Genomic DNA, 16191 nt, shown 5'->3' on the forward strand with positions numbered 1-16191 from the left:
AATTGCCAATTCAAGTGGCGGTCAATGTTTTATTTTACGAAATTAAAAATCTAATTCGAGAAGATCTGCACGTTAGATTCCCAATCCGTAAGTTTCTAATATCCTCAAATATTACATATTATATTGTATTAAGTTTGGTGACGATCCAACGGTCGGATCGTCAATTCACATAATGTTCAAGTAGCGGTCATTATCAAAACTATGTTCAAACGATGAGATTTCATCAATCGGATTTCACCTATGGAATTAGGGTGTCAAAATTAGCTTAGAAAGGTCAAGGGATGACTCGGCTTACACACCGCTGCACACGGTGGTCGGCTGCCCCGATTTGCCGGAAAATTCAACTATCTCAAAAAATTCTCAAATTTTACAGAAATGAAGATCTCAAAGGAATATTTCGTACGTCTCACTATACGTTGGTCACGAAAGTCAATACCCTTGCCTATAAGGGCATTTTCATAATATCATGCTTTTAAAATTATAAAAACCGTAAAATTGGGAACGAGTCGTTACATTAGCCGTCAAAATCTCGACGATTCCCTACAAAAAAATATATATATGGTCAAATAACAAAAAATTGGCATAATCTCCCCTAAAATTGGTATACTCCAAATCCAACCCCAATCTCCACTCCTTATCCTATACTCGACCCCAAACCCCGCACCAAACTCAAAACTAACTTCAAAAACACATATTAATGAAAAAAATTAAAATTTGGAGAGAATATACCTTTTGGCAAGATTGAGAGTGAGTGAGAATGAGAGGGAGGAGTGAGCGTGAGAGAATTAAAGGAGATAGTGAGAGAGAGATGAGAGAGTGAGTGAGAGTGAGAGATAATTAAGAGAGAGAAGAGAGATTAAGTGTGAGAGTGAGGGTCGGATTTGGGGAGAGGGAAAGAGATAGGAGATATAAGAGTAGAGAAAGACATTAAGAAAATTGTGGAGGTGTTATTTTGGTTTTAAAAACCGTATCACTTTGCACGACGAAGGATACGAGTTTGCGCGACGAAATATTGGTCTCGTAAAGTCTTAAAAAAAAAAATTTAAAATTTCCCATGTCCCATTTTTTTGCCCACCCAAAATTTTAGAGTTTTTACGCGACGAAGTGTTGGTCGCGCAAAACTTTGCGCGACCACTAAAAAAAAGAAAAAAATTCCCAACACCCATTTTTGGTGCCCGCCCATATTTTTAGAGTTTTGCATGACAAAGTGTTGGTTGCGCAAAGTGTTGCGCGACCACTTGAAAAAAAAATTCCGACGCCCTATTTTTGGTGGCCGCCCAAATTTTTAGAGTTTGGTCGTGCAAAGTCTTAAAAAAAATTTAAAAAAAAATTCCCGAGTCCCATTTTTGTCTCCCATCCAAATTTAAGGATTTTGCGCGACCAATTATTGGTTCGTCGCGCAAAATTTATAAAAATAATTTTAATAAATAATAAAAAAAGAAAATAATAAAATTTACTGAAAATGTGACTTTAGTCCCTTCAAATTCATTTTTTTTTACATAAATACACAATAATATATTTTTGTAACAAAAACCCGATCTGCACTACAATAATAAATTTAAAGCTACTTAATACACACACACACACACACACACACACACACACACACACACCATTCAACAATCCAACCATCAAACTTGTTTGTATATATTTCGAGATCGTATACACAAAAAAACGCAAAAAACAAATATTCAGAGATCAAGTAACGGAACAAAACTTTTCGACAGTTATAAACGAAAAATCACGATTTAACGGTTATTTTAACTCCGATTTTGATGATTTTTTACAACTACATTCCTTGATCCTATATGAATACTGTTTGTACCATACTTGACTAATCCCGAAACTACTGAGCACCTGTCAACGTTATACCATCAAGGACCCAGAAGAGTTTCCCTCCAACCAGGAGGCCAATCACAGCGCGACACGTGTCGACATCAGAAGCCAATCATAGCGCGACACGTGTCAACATCAGAAGCCAATCACAACACGACACGTGTCAATGTCAGAATGAAACTAGAAACTCTCTTATATAAATAGAGATCATTCTCTCACAATATTTCCTAATGTCATTTGTATTAAATCATTCACTAGAACTCACTAAAAGAAAGCTTGAACCTATGTACTTGTGTAAACCCTTCACAATTAATGAGAACTCCTCTACTCTGTGGACGTAGCAAATCTGGGTGAACAACGTACATCTTGTGTTTGCTTCCATGTCCCTATCCATTTACATACTTATTCACACTAGTGACCGGAGCTATCTAGTGAAGGTTACAAACTTAACATTTTCTGTTGTATCAAAGTCCTCATTGATTTTGTGCATCAACATTTGGCGCCGTCTATGGGAACGACACTTATTCCCACTCTCTTCAGCTTTGCCAAGCTGGTTTCCACCATTCGTACACTCTCTTTTGACCAAGCATCCCTCTCCAACATAGGGAGCGAAGGAAGCTAAAGCACACAGAATGACACCCATCTTGCACCTAGTGCGAAGCAACGAAAGAATGAAGGAAAATGATTGCTCTTCAAGCTAAAGTTGATGAGCTAGAAGCTCAGAACAAGATAGCAATAAAGAATGATGTCCTCCAGAAGCAGTATGAGAAGCTCTTTGAGACGCTCCACGAAACTAGGCGTACTCAAACATGTGAGCTCGTTGCCCATGTGGACATTAACCATCATCTGGGTACCCTCCCAACACGGAGGGTCGCCTCCCTTTGACATGGGTATCCTTGATGAGGAGCGAGCTAATCATCAAAATATTGATCAACATGAGACTTTTCTCAACCTAGATGCTTCGACCCGAAGCATGAGAAGTGGAGGAAGACACCTCCTTGCAGAAGGATTGGAAGGATCGAAAGTCGTTTATCGTGATTGCCGAGACTTCATAAAGCAACGTTGAGAGAATTCTCTCCACATATGCTCGAAGATCAATGACCCAAAGGTTTCTGAAAGACTCTGTCCCCTCTCACGACCTAGGCCCGCTGCCAATCTAGGGAAGGAACAACAGGTCCTAGAGGAACATGAAGGTACAAGGGACTTTTAGGTATTCTGACAGACTCGCCCTAGAAGTCAGTACGGCGAGTCCAAGAAAAAACCACACGCCCTTCCTCAAACTTTCCTACTTCCAAGAGGCGATAGAGACTTACGAAAGAAAATTCCAGTGGTACATGGCTCCACTCAGGATCCCCTTGTCCTACAACTCATTGAAGAAGTAAACAAGTTAAAGGTCGAACGTCAGGCCGAGATACCTAACTAGAACTAACCCAGGCCTGGCCCTCTCACAAGGAGGATCCTCGACACCCTCCTTCAAGCAAAGACAAAACAAAAGCTTGGTTTACAACTATATACTGAAAGGGAGGACCCAATTGAACACCTTAACCTCTTTGAGTCCACAATGGCATATCGAATGCACACTGACGAAGAGCAATGTATTCTCTTCCCATCTACCCTCTCTGGCGGAGCTCTAAACTGGTATTGTCGTCTTCCACCTGAGACAGTAGACTCATTTGAAGAACTGAGGAAATTGTTTGTTTTTCAACACATCTTCCAGACCGATCGCTTGCATTCTTCAGATGACTTGTACACTATTCGCCAGAAGCTGGATGAATCACTACGAGAGTATGCCGGTCGCTTCAGCCATGAGTATTCTCGCTGCGCTGAGGCAGATGACAAAACCGCCCTCAAGGCCTTCACGGCAAGCCTACGTGATTGTTTCTTCAAGTACATGATCAATGCCAACACTTGGAAGACTTACTCTGAGGTGATGGCACAGGCTTACAACCACGCCTCCGCCGAAGCAAGGACATACCAAGGGAACCCCCATATGGTTAACCCCTATCAACAAGTGGGAATTGGAAGTCAATTCTACCAAGTGAGGAGATCTTGGCCATTCAGACACCCATTGCATCATCTCCTGCCTCATTTAGCTACTCGCTAAGTCACCAAACATATCTGTCTCTTGGTAAAATGAAGGATTTTTACTCTCAGCAAGCCCATTACAACAAGAGGAAAAGTTCGTATCAAGACAACCAGGGGTGAACGTACTGTCGACTATTATGACTATAGGGCCAAGCCTCACTTTTTCAAAGTGGAGGACTAGGTACTAAAGGAAATACTATTATAAGAAGGCATACACATTACAAATGTTTTGACTCTCAACCGCTTGAGATCTTTTGTCACATAAGCCATTCGGCAAATATTTAAAGAATAGGGAATTCAGACAACTTCTGAGTCTTTTACGTTCCTAGCACTGGAACACTTGGTCTACGCTGACCTACCCTTATACTCCAACTCAGAGCTTCAACATGCATACTTTGACACAAAGTATATGATACTAAGTGTTACAACCAACATGGTTCACATATCAAAAGCATGGATCCCTTCATGCATAGCAAAACATTCATAAGCATCACTCATATCAATCAACATAAACATCATACATTCCAACACATTCATACACAAACATTATACATTCCAACACATTCAAACATAAACATCATACATTCCAACACATCCATACATAAGCCAACTGTGCTTCGAAAGGCTTCAACATACTTTGTGTCTTCAACACTTGCTACAATGTGCCTCGACACCTTGCCCTTATTCTCACCAACCAGGTGATGAAATGTGAATAAGGAACTCATCTTCATGCCACCAACCAGGTGATGAAATGTACAACCCGTACTCTCCTTCATGCCACCAACCAGGTGAAGAAGGAACTCATCTTCATGCCACCAACCAGATGATGAAATGTACAACCCGTACTCTCTTTCATACCACCAACCAGGTGATGAAATGTACAACTCGTACTCTATATCATTTGGTAACTTGCCACTCATGCCACCAACCAGGTGAAGAAAGAACTCATCTTCGTGCCACCAACCAGGTGATGAAATGTACAACCCATACTCTAATATCATTTGGCAACTTGCCACTCATGCTACCAACCAGGTGAAAAATGAACTCATCTTCATGCCACTAACCAGGTGATGAAATGTACAACACGTACTTTCCTTCATGCCACCAACCAGGTGATGAAATGTACAACCCATACTTTAATATCATTTGGCAACTTGCCACTCATGCCACCAACCAGGTGAAGAAATAACTCATCTTCGTGTTACCAACCAAGTGATAAAATGTACAACCCGTACTCTCCTTCATGCCACCAACCAGGTGATGAAATGTACAACCCGTACTCTAATATCATTTGGCAACTTGCCACTCATGCCACCAATCAGGTGAAGAAGGAACTCATCTTCGTACCACCAACCAAGTGATGAAAGCAATTCACCATTCATTCCACCTACCAGAAGACAAGTGGTACAACTTGTACATGCGAACTCCTAGCATTCACAAATAATCAAAAACCCTCAAGCTTGACAAGTCAACTAGGGGAGCACTTATGCCCAACAAGAGTTATAGTCACCAACAAAGTCTTATTGCAAACCAACAACAACTTCAGTGCATGGCATACGAAGATCAAGCTATTCAGCCCTCTTACATCTGCTTCAGACATTTCCCCTCTATAACAATGCAAACACTATAACTCGTAGAAAGCTTCACACACTCTTGATTAAGACAGTGTGAAGCAAAACCAATTTATGGTGCCAACAAGAACTTTATCAAAGGAGTTTGTTTGTACCATACTTGACCAATCCAGAAACTACCGAGCACCGGCCAACGCTATACTGTCAAGGAAGAGTTCCCCTCCGACCAGGAGGCCAATCACTACTCGACACGTGTCAAGATTAGAAGCCAATCAGAGCGCAGCACGTGTCGACATCAAGAACCAATCACAACATGACACATGTCAATGTGACAAAGCTACAAGTTTTTCTATAAATAGGGGTCATTCCCCCACAATATGGCCTAATGCCATTTTGTGTTAAATCATTCACAAGAACTCACTAAATTGAGAGCTTGATCCTTTGTACTTGTGTAAGCCCTTCACTACTAATAAGAACTCCTCTACTCCGTGGACGTAGCCAATCTGGGTGAACCACGTACATCCTGTGTTTGCTTCTCTGTCTCTATTCATTTACGTACTTATCCTCACTAGTGACTGAAGCAACCAAGCAACCAAGCGAAGGTCACAAAACCTGACACTTTCTGTTGTACCAAAGTCCTCGCTGATTTTGTGCATCAACATTTGGCGCCGTCTGTGGGAACGACACTTATTCCTACTCTCTTCAGCTGTGTCAAGCTGGTTTCTATCATTCGTACACTTTCTTTTGACCAGGCATCCCTCTCCAACATGGGAAGCGAAGGAAGCCACAGCACACAGAATGACACCCCCCTTGCACATAGTGCGAAACAACGAAAGAAGGAAGGAAAACGAGTTCTTCTTCAAGCTAAAGTCGATGAGTTGGAAGCTCAGAACAACAAGATAGCAATGAAGAATGAGGTCCTCCAGGAGCAATATGAGAAGCTCTTCGAGACACTCCACGAAGCTAGGCAAGCTCAGACACGCGAGCTTGTTGCCCCCGTGGAAGTCAACCATCAACTGGGTGCCCTCCAACATGGAGGGTCACATGCATTCGACATAGATATCCCTGATAGGGAACAGATTACCCCTCGACTTGATAATCAACATGAGGCTTCTCTTAACCCAGTTGCTTCAACCCGAACCATGAGAAGTGGAGGGAGACACCTCTTTACTGAAGGGGCAGAAGGATCGAAAGCCGTCTTTCGCGATTGTCGGGATTTCCTGAAGCAACGTCGAGAGAATTCCATCCATATAAGCTCAAAGATTAATGACCCAAGGATTTCTGAGAGACTCGGTCCCCTGCCACGGCCCAAGCCGGCCACCAATTTGGGGAAGGGGCAACAAGTCCCAGAGAGACATGAGGGTACAGGGGACTCAGAGGTGTTCCGACAGACATACCCTGGAAGCCAGTACAACGAGTCCAGGGAAAAATCACATGCCCTTGATCAAACCTTCCTAATTCCAAGAGGAGATGGAGATTTACGAAAGAAAGCTCCAGTGACACATAACTCCGCTCAGGACCCCCTTGTCCTACAACTTCTTGAGGAAGTAAACAAGTTGAAGGCTGAACGTCAGGCTGAAATACCTGACTGGAACCAACCCAGGCTTGGCCCTCTTACAAGGAGGATCCTCAACACCCCCCTTCAAGCAAAGACAAAGCAAAAGCTTGGCTTGCAACTTTATACTGGAAAAGAGGACCCGATTGAGCACCTTAACCTCTTTGAGTCCACCATGGCATACCGGATGCACACCGACGAAGAGCGATGTCTTCTCTTCCCCTCCACCCTCTCTGGTGGAGCTCTAAATTGGTATTGTCGTCTTACACCTGAGACGGTAGACTCATTTGAGGAATTGAGGAAACTATTTGTTTCCCAACACATTTTCCAAACCGATCGCTTGCACTCTGCAGATGACTTATACACTATCCGCCAGAAGCCAGACGAGTCATTACGTATGTATGCTGGCCGCTTCAGCCATGAATACTCCCGGTGTGCCGAAGCAGATGACAAGACTGCCCTCAAAGCCTTCACGGCAGGCCTACGTGATTGTTTCTTTAAATACATGATCAATGCCAATACTTGGAAGACTTACTCTGAGGTGATGGCGCAGGCTTATAACCATGCCTCCGCCGAGGCAAAGACATATCAGGAGAAACCCCCTACAACCATCCTTTATCAACAAGTGGGAGGTGGAAGCCAGACTCACCTAAATGAGAAGACCTCGACTTCCCAAACAGCAGTGGCACCTCCCCATGCCTTGCATAATGCTTCACCGAATCAACAGACATATCAATTTCAAGGCAAGAGGAAGGATTTCCATCCTCACCACTCTCCTTTCAGTAAAAAGAGTAAGGGACACTATCCCGATAACCAAGGGTATCGCCACAATAACGCTCGCCCCCAGGCAGTCAATGCAGTGGGTCAAACCCGCGTCAAGATACCCCCTACCCCAAGGTATGAGACATACACGCCCTTGAATGCCACATGCGCGGCCATTTACCCCAGCATAGCTCACCTGATACCAAAACCAAAGCCGAGGCACCCAGATTACACGCCCCCGAATAACGCGGGCACGTTTTGTTGCTACCATGAGCATAACGGCCATGATAGCGAGAAATGTATCATCCTCCGTGATCGTATTGAAGCTTTGGCACGAGAAGGAAAAATTGATCAATTCCTTCTTCACCCTCAAAGGGATAACCGTAACCAACGCCAGGTGAATGTCATATATTCCATAAGCGGCGGCACACCCATATTTGAATCTTCCAATAGGGCCATGAAAAACAGTGAACGAAGTCTGAGGCCTGGTCACCAAGTGTTTCACGTGGAAGACATCAGGGGAGGGAAGTATCAAAAACCTAACTGGGATCCGATATGTTTCTACCCTGAGGAAGAAAGAGGCATCATCTACCCTCATAACGACCCATTGATCGTGGAGGCTCACATAGCCAACTTTGATGTTCGACGAATCCTCGTAGACACAGGGGCTTCGGTCAATATCATGTTTGCCGAAGCTTTCAGGGCGCTCAGTGTAGCTGAACACTTGCTCGATCGCTCGATTTCTCCTCTGATAAGCTTCTCCGGTGATATCGTGCAACCCTTAGGGAGCATACATTTACCCTTTACTATTGGTACAGGCCCTTACACGGCTACCATTACCACTAACTTCCTAGTGGTTGACTGCCCAACGGCATACAATGTCATCTTTGGGCGCACAGGCATCAATGACCTCAAGGCTATGGTATCCACGCATATGCTGTTGATGAAATTTCCAACCCCCCATGGCAACGGCTACATCAGAGGAGATCAGCTTAGTGCACGATCATGTTACAACACTTCAGTTAAGCAACAACACTTGCCCGGACCCAAGGAAACCCTGTCTGTACATGACCAAGTCACAAAGACCAGCTTAGATGAAGCGAACTTGGATCTTCCTGATAGCAACAATCAACCCGATGATCCTCGAGATGACTCTTTCACCCAGCAAGCCCAACCTGCTGAAGAGTTGGAGAAGGTACCTATCTCAAGAGATTATCCAGATCGCATGGTGAAGATTGGCACCACATTGTCACCACCCCTTCGGTTAGCATTGATATCTTTTTTGAAAGAGAACACTGAAGTCTTCGCCTGGTCATACGAGGACATGCCAGGCATCTCTCCCGATGTCATCTGTCATCGTTTGAGTATTGACCCCAAGATCAAGCCGGTGAGACAGAAGCGAAGATCTTATGACGCTGAACGATACGAGGCAATGAAAGCAGAAGTTGAAAAACTCAAAGGCATAGGCTTTGTCCGCGAAGTCAATTACCCGACATGGGTAGCAAATGTGGTCCTTGTTAAGAAAAATCCGACCAAAGAAAGTCTTTTGCTTCAAAAGGTCTTGTGGAGAATGTGTGTTGACTACACCGACCTAAACAAAGGGTGTCCGAAAGATAGCTTCCCTCTTCCTCTTATTGACAGACTTATAGACTCTACGGCCGGGTGTGAACTCCTGAGCTTCATGGATGCTTACTCAGGATACAACCAAATCCTCATGAACCCTTCGGATCAAGAACACACAGCCTTCACTACCGACAGAGGACTATACTGCTATAAAGTCATGCCTTTCGGCCTAAAGAATGCAGGAGCGACTTATCAGAGACTAGTCAACTCAATGTTCGCCGAGCAGATTGGGAAGAGCATGGAAGTTTACGTTGATGATATGTTAGTCAAGAGCAAACATGCTGACCAACACATCACCAACCTATCTGAAACTTTCACTATTTTGAAGAGGTATCGAATGAGGTTAAACCCCAACAAATGTGCCTTCGGCGTAGGCTCTGGCAAATTCTTAGGTTTCATGATTAGCCAACGAGGCATTGAAGCTAATCCCGAGAAGATCAAAGCAATCCTCGACATGAAGGAACCGGTAACTTCAAAGGACATCCAGAGCCTTACTGGCAAGGTGGCAGCCTTAACCAGGTTCATTTCTAAGGCCACAGACAAATGTGCTCCCTTTTTTAAAGCACTTAAGGGAAGTAGGAAGTACATTACATGGACTGATGAATGTGCCGAGGCATTCAAAAACCTCAAGGAGTACATGAGTAAAGCCCATCTACTCTCCAAGCCCGAGGTAGGAGACATTCTCATTATCTACCTATCGGTATCAGCTTCAGCCGTAAGTTCCGTTCTCATTCGAAAGGATGGGAATATTGAGCGACCTGTCTACTACGCTAGCAAAGCCCTACAAGATGCGGAGACACGATACTCCAACATTGAGAAATTAGCTCTAGCATTGGTCATGTCTGCTCGGAAACTTCGCCCTTATTTCCAAGCACACGCCATCATCGTGCTTACCAGTCACCCTCTTCGACAGATACTCCAGAGTCCTGACACGTCTGGGCGAATGATCAAATGGGCGATAGCATTGGGTGAGTTTGACATCTCCTACCAACCAAAACCAGCCGAAAAAGGTCAAGCAGTAGCAGATTTCATTGCCGACTTCACATATCCGGTTGACATTGCTTCTACACCTGAAGCAGTGGCTTCATTACCCCCGTAAGCTCAGAAGGTAGAATCAACGACCTCAGCATGGAGTCTGTATGTTGATGGCTCATCCAACCAACAGGGCTGTGGAGCGGGACTAGTCTTGACTACGCCCGACAAAGTAGCAATGGAGTATGCTCTTCGTTTCAAATTCAAGGCATCAAACAATGAGGCCGAGTATGAAGCCCTTCTAGCAGGATTACGTTTGGCCAAACACCTCGGGGTTAAACAAATTGATATTTTCAGTGACTCCCAATTAGTGGTCAACCAGGTTACCAACAACTTTGATGCTAAGGACAGCTCCATGGCAGCATATCTTGCGCAAACACAACTTTTGCTCAAGCACTTCCACTACCAGATCACCCAAGTTCCTCGAGCGGCAAACAGTCATGCAGACGCCCTGGCTCGCCTTGCCTCAGCTGTGGAAGACAAGATTGGAAGAAAAATTCATGTCGAACTGTTGGCAACACCAAGCACCATGGCCGCAGAAGTATGCAACTTACAACAGGGGGATAGTTGGATCACCCCGATCTATAATTTCCTTGCTCATGGCACCCTCCCAAATGATAAAGTCCAGGCTAAGCAAATTCGATACAAGTCTACCCGCTACCTGATCATCAATGATCAACTCTATAAGCGAGGTTTTAGCCTGCCATACTTAAGGTGTCTTACGCCTGCCGAGGCGGAAATCGTCCTTCGGGAAATACATGAGGGAGTCTGTGGAGATCATGCTGGATCTCGGTCCCTAGCACACAAGACTTTTCGCCAAGGATATTACTGGCCAACACTCCACCAGGATGCCATCAAAGTATCCCGCTCATGTGACAAATGTCAACGATATGCAACTATTCCTCATTCCCCTCCAGAGCCTCTTACTCCTATGATCAGCCCTTGGCCCTTCGCCCAGTGGGGACTTGATTTGATCGGCCCAATGCCGGCAGGGAAGGGCAAAGTCTGTTACGCAGTCGTTGCAGTGGACTACTTCACAAAGTGGGCCGAAGTAGAACCCTTGGCAACCATTACTGAGGCAAAGATAGAAGACTTCGTGTGGAAGAACATCCTTTGTAGATTCGGCATTCCCAATGCGATAGTCACTGACAATGGGCGACAGTTTGACAACAAGAAGTTCAGGTTGTTCTGCTCTAAGTTCAACATCAGCTTATGCTTTGCCTCTCCAGCTCATCCCCAGTCTAATGGACAAGTTGAGGCCATCAACAAAATAATCAAGCGCACTTTGAAAACCAGCTTGGACAAAGCTAAAGGCTGTTGGCCAGAATTTGTACCCCAAGTTCTTTGGTCATATCGCACTTCATATCGGACTTCAACAGGAGAAACTCCATTCTCACTTGCCTTTGGCACAGAGGCGGTTGTCCCTGTTGAGCTCGAGCAAGCAACATTCCGAGTCCAGAACTACATTCAAAGTGAAAATGACAAACAACTCACCCTCAACTTGGATTTAGTCGAGGAACACAGAAACCAAGCTCACTTGAGGAATGTCGCCTACAAGCAGCGCATCTCCAACTATTATGACTCTAGGGTCAAGCTTCGTTCTTTCAAAATAGGAGACTGGGTCTTAAAGAAAAGATTACTCTGCGACAGAGTCCCGAGTGAAGGCACACTTAGTCCAAACTGGGATGGACCGTATGAAGTCATTGGCATCAGTCGCCCTGGCTCTTACACACTTAGAAGCTCCGATGGCAAGACCCTTGGCCATCCATGGAACGCTGATCACTTGAAGTACTACTACAAATAGACTCACGATGTACAAGTGTTGAGCTATAGCCGTTCGGCATCCTATGTAATGAAGGCCATTTGGCAATGAATTCAATAAAGAGGTAATTTAGCCAACTCAGCCCTCACTCTTTTACATTCATAGCAAGCGATGCCGGAACCCTTCTCAATCAGAAAGCAATCTGTCTTCCACAGTCACTACAAAACAAGCAAATGAAGATCGTGTCAAGCGCCAAAAAAAAAAAAAAAAAAAAAAAAAAAAAAAAAACAACTTCATCCAAAAAGCTTCACCCGAAAAGCTTCACCTAAAAAGCTTCACCTAAAAAAGCTTCACCCAAAAAGCTTCACCTAAAAAGCTTCACCCAAAAAGCTTCACCATCAAAGCTTCACCTAAAAAGCTTCACCCAAAAAGCTTCACCTAAAAAGCTTCACCCAAAAAGCTTCACCTAAAAAGCTTCACCCAAAAAGCTTCACCATCAAAGCTTCTCCTAAAAAAGCTTCACCCAAAAAGCTTCACCCGAAAAGCTTCACCTAAAAAGCTTCACCCAAAAAGCTTCACCCAACAAGCTTCACCCGAAAAGTTTCACCTCCAAAGCTTCACCCACAAAGCTTCAACACCAAAGCTTCACCTACAAAGCTTCAACACAAAACCTTGCTCCAAATAAACAAATTTTGCTCACAAAACCCAAGATGCCCTTGAACTTGTACAAAAACACTTGGGTAAACATAAACATTTTTTGTTTTACACCCACAAGGGCCCAAAATTTTCCTTCTTATTTATTCACTTATATATGTTCCCAAACATATTATAATAGATCCAACAACAAGCCAAAGTCCCAAATTTCATAATGGACAAAAGTACAAGCAATTCATCAATAATGAAGGTGCTACAAAAATTGGAATCTGCCCCAAAATAGAAATCCAACCCAAGAGACTTTTTCTCTCTCTCCCTCTTCCGCCTCCTTTCATCTATCAAATTTCTGCAACCTCTGCTCTTCTCCAATGGAGCTGAATTTTGGACACCCTATAGTTCTTGAGCATATGAACAACTTTCAAGAAGGAACCATTTCTGTTTGAGCGACGGAAATTAAAGTGTTGAAGCTCCAAACATGATAGTCGGCTTCTTGCAGATTTCGAAGCTGTTGTGATGTTTCGAAGATCTGGAAATATTTAACCGTTAGTTCATCCTGAATTTTTGATATGTTATGAAAGAGTCGATGAGGAACAACTTCAATGAAGAAAGCATACCGATCTGAACAAGAGAAAATGGAGTTTCGAAGCTCACAACAAATCTGACGGGTTGACAGACAAATAATAACCAGTCATTCATCATACCTGAATTTCTTGAGTTATACAGCTCCGAGGGATCTCAAATTTGGATATGTTGTAGTTCACAAGCTGAGGAACAACTTCAATGAAGAAAGAATACCGATCTAAACAAGAGAAAATGGAGTTTCGAAGCTCACAACAAATCTGACGGGTTGACAGAAAAATAATAACCAGTCATTCATCATACCTGAGTTTCTTGAGTTATACAGCTCCGAGGGATCTCAAATTTGGATATGTTGTAGTTCACAAGCTGAGGAACAACTTCAATGAAGAAAGCATACCGATCTGAACAAGAGAAAATGGAGTTTCGAAGCTCACAACAAATCTGACGGGTTGACAGAAAAATAATAACCAGTCATTCATCATACCTGAGTTTCTTGAGTTATACAGCTCCGAGGGATATCAAATTTGGATATGTTGTAGTTCACAAGCTGAGGAACAACTTCAATGAAGAAAGCATGCTGATCTGAGCAAGAGAAAATAGAGTTTCAAAGCTCACAACAAATCTGACGGGTTGACAGACAAATGATAAACAGTCACTCATCATACCTGGATTTCTGGAGTTGTACTGCTCCGATGGCTCTCCAATTTGGATATGTTGTAGTTAAGGAATTAACGAACAACTTTCATGAAGACAACTTTGTGATTCGACCTACAGATGATGGTGTTATGTTGAAAAACAATTCCGGTTGTTAGGGGAAATGAAAAACAATTCCACCAAAGAAACATCATTATGATGTTTCATCATTATGGTGTTTTCATCATTATGATGCTTTCATCATTGTGATGCTTCCATCATTGTGATGCTTCCATTATGATGTTAATGCACCAACGGTTACACCTTCTGCAATTCCACTTATTCGGGCCTAGCAACCTTCATCAACAAAATCTATGAAGAAAAAGTCCGGGGCTACCACTTAGAAAACAAAAGAATGAAGTTTTGGTACTTACGACATGGACTATTAGCAAGACACCTCATTCGTCAACTCCCTCGACTAGAGACTTGGGGGACTCCCACCATATGCTACTACGCCTTGGTACTCAAAAGTTCGTGACTACTCAGTGACTTGGATTTTTCAAGTCTCCAACCGAGAAGTTTTCCTCACTCGGGAAATTAAGGAAACACTACCTCAAACTACATGCTTCACTCACAAAGCTTCAACAATACAGGTTTCAACAAAAGCAAAAATTCAAAGAACTTTATGAAGAAGGCTTTGGTGTATTTAACACAATATGTTGAAATGAAGCAAAGCTTATTTATTAATATTTTCGATAAGCCACAAATATGTACATATACATGAGTCAAAATAAACAAACAAAAGGGAGCCTTCACAAAGGTTGCTTAGGGGAAGTCTCAGCAGTCGGTAGAGCCCCAGAAAGAGAAAGCACCGGAGGGTGGTTATCCGGAGCCTCAGTACTTGACAAAACCCCAGAAGGAGGAGGCATTGGAGGTTCATCATTTGAAGCTTCATTACCAGGTACAACCCTAGAGGACGAAGGCAATAAATGCCTTTGGAACAAACCCACAAACCGCTGATGATCAAGTAAAACTTTACCATCAGATTCCTTCATCTGGTCAAGCTTCCTCTTCATGTTTGTAGCATAGTCATGGGCGAGCCGGTGCAACTGCTTATTCTCATGCTTGAGCCCTCTAATCTCCTGTTTGAGACTCATCACTTCAGCAGCCAATGATTCAACTTGGCGGGTTCTAGCAAATAGGCGTTGGGCCATATTAGACACAGAACCTGCACACTGAACACTAAGAGCCAGAGAGTCCTTAACAGCCAACTCATCAGACCGTTTGGAAAGTAGTCTGTTATCTTTGGGAGTGAGAAGGTTCCTGGCCACCACTGCAGCGGTCATATCATTCTTCATCACAGAATCCCCAACGGTAAGGGGACCAGTAGGGGATATGAAGGATGGGCGCCATATGTTGTCTGGAGAAGGCGTGGCTGTCTCTTCTCCAAGGTTCAAGTCAAAACGACGGTCGGAGGGTCCAGACATTTTCAAATGTGTTGAAGAAGGAAGAGGTCAGACAAATCAAGATCTTAGAAGTGCAAGAAATGAGCTTCTACTGGTAGAGATTCAAGTGTGCTGTGGAACTTAATGTCAGCCTCTATAAAAATCTGCACTCGACGGAGCTTCAGAAATCGAAGAGGCGTTTGCTTTCTCAAAAGCTGGGCTGCTCAGAGACCACGAGGGCCGATCTCAGAAATCGAAGAGGCGTTTGCTTTCTCAAAAGCTGGGCTGCTCAGAGACCACGAGGGCCGATCTCAGAAATCGAAGAAGCACCTGCTTTTTCAGCCTCGTCAGCACCTGTCACATGCACAATCAGCTTTGCAGAAATTACGGGCACTCTGTCGAAGATTTCTGGTGAAGTAGAAAGCACGTGAATCTTACTGTTCAATCACCGCTCTCCATATGCACCATCAACTCCTCGGGTACCACATATAACTTTGTCAAAGATCTCTTACAAAGTTTAGGCACGAGAATTTCGAAGTTCTAGCTACCCTACTATTACCCATAAGGGTAAAGGAACAGCACCACTGCTTGACAACTGGAAAGTCCCTATGTGTGTCGACCTCCGTGTTTTGCGGCAAGACAGGTTGGCAAGAA

The 16191-nt window shown here is 43.6% G+C and overlaps 1 long non-coding RNA gene across 1 annotated transcript; it reads right to left on the reverse strand.

Moving 5' to 3' along the window:
* Positions 1 to 12979: 12979 nt before the first annotated feature.
* LOC126588641 (uncharacterized) lies at positions 12980 to 14038 on the reverse strand. The gene is made up of 3 exons (XR_007611541.1): positions 13763 to 14038; positions 13582 to 13679; positions 12980 to 13406 (listed from the first exon to the last, which is right to left on the reverse strand). It is a non-coding gene; the product is annotated as an uncharacterized LOC126588641 (long non-coding RNA).
* Between the last annotated feature and the right edge of the window lie 2153 nt (positions 14039 to 16191).

Source organism: Malus sylvestris, chromosome 11, assembly GCF_916048215.2.
Source record: "Malus sylvestris chromosome 11, drMalSylv7.2, whole genome shotgun sequence".
Classification (NCBI taxonomy): Eukaryota; Viridiplantae; Streptophyta; class Magnoliopsida; order Rosales; family Rosaceae; genus Malus; species Malus sylvestris.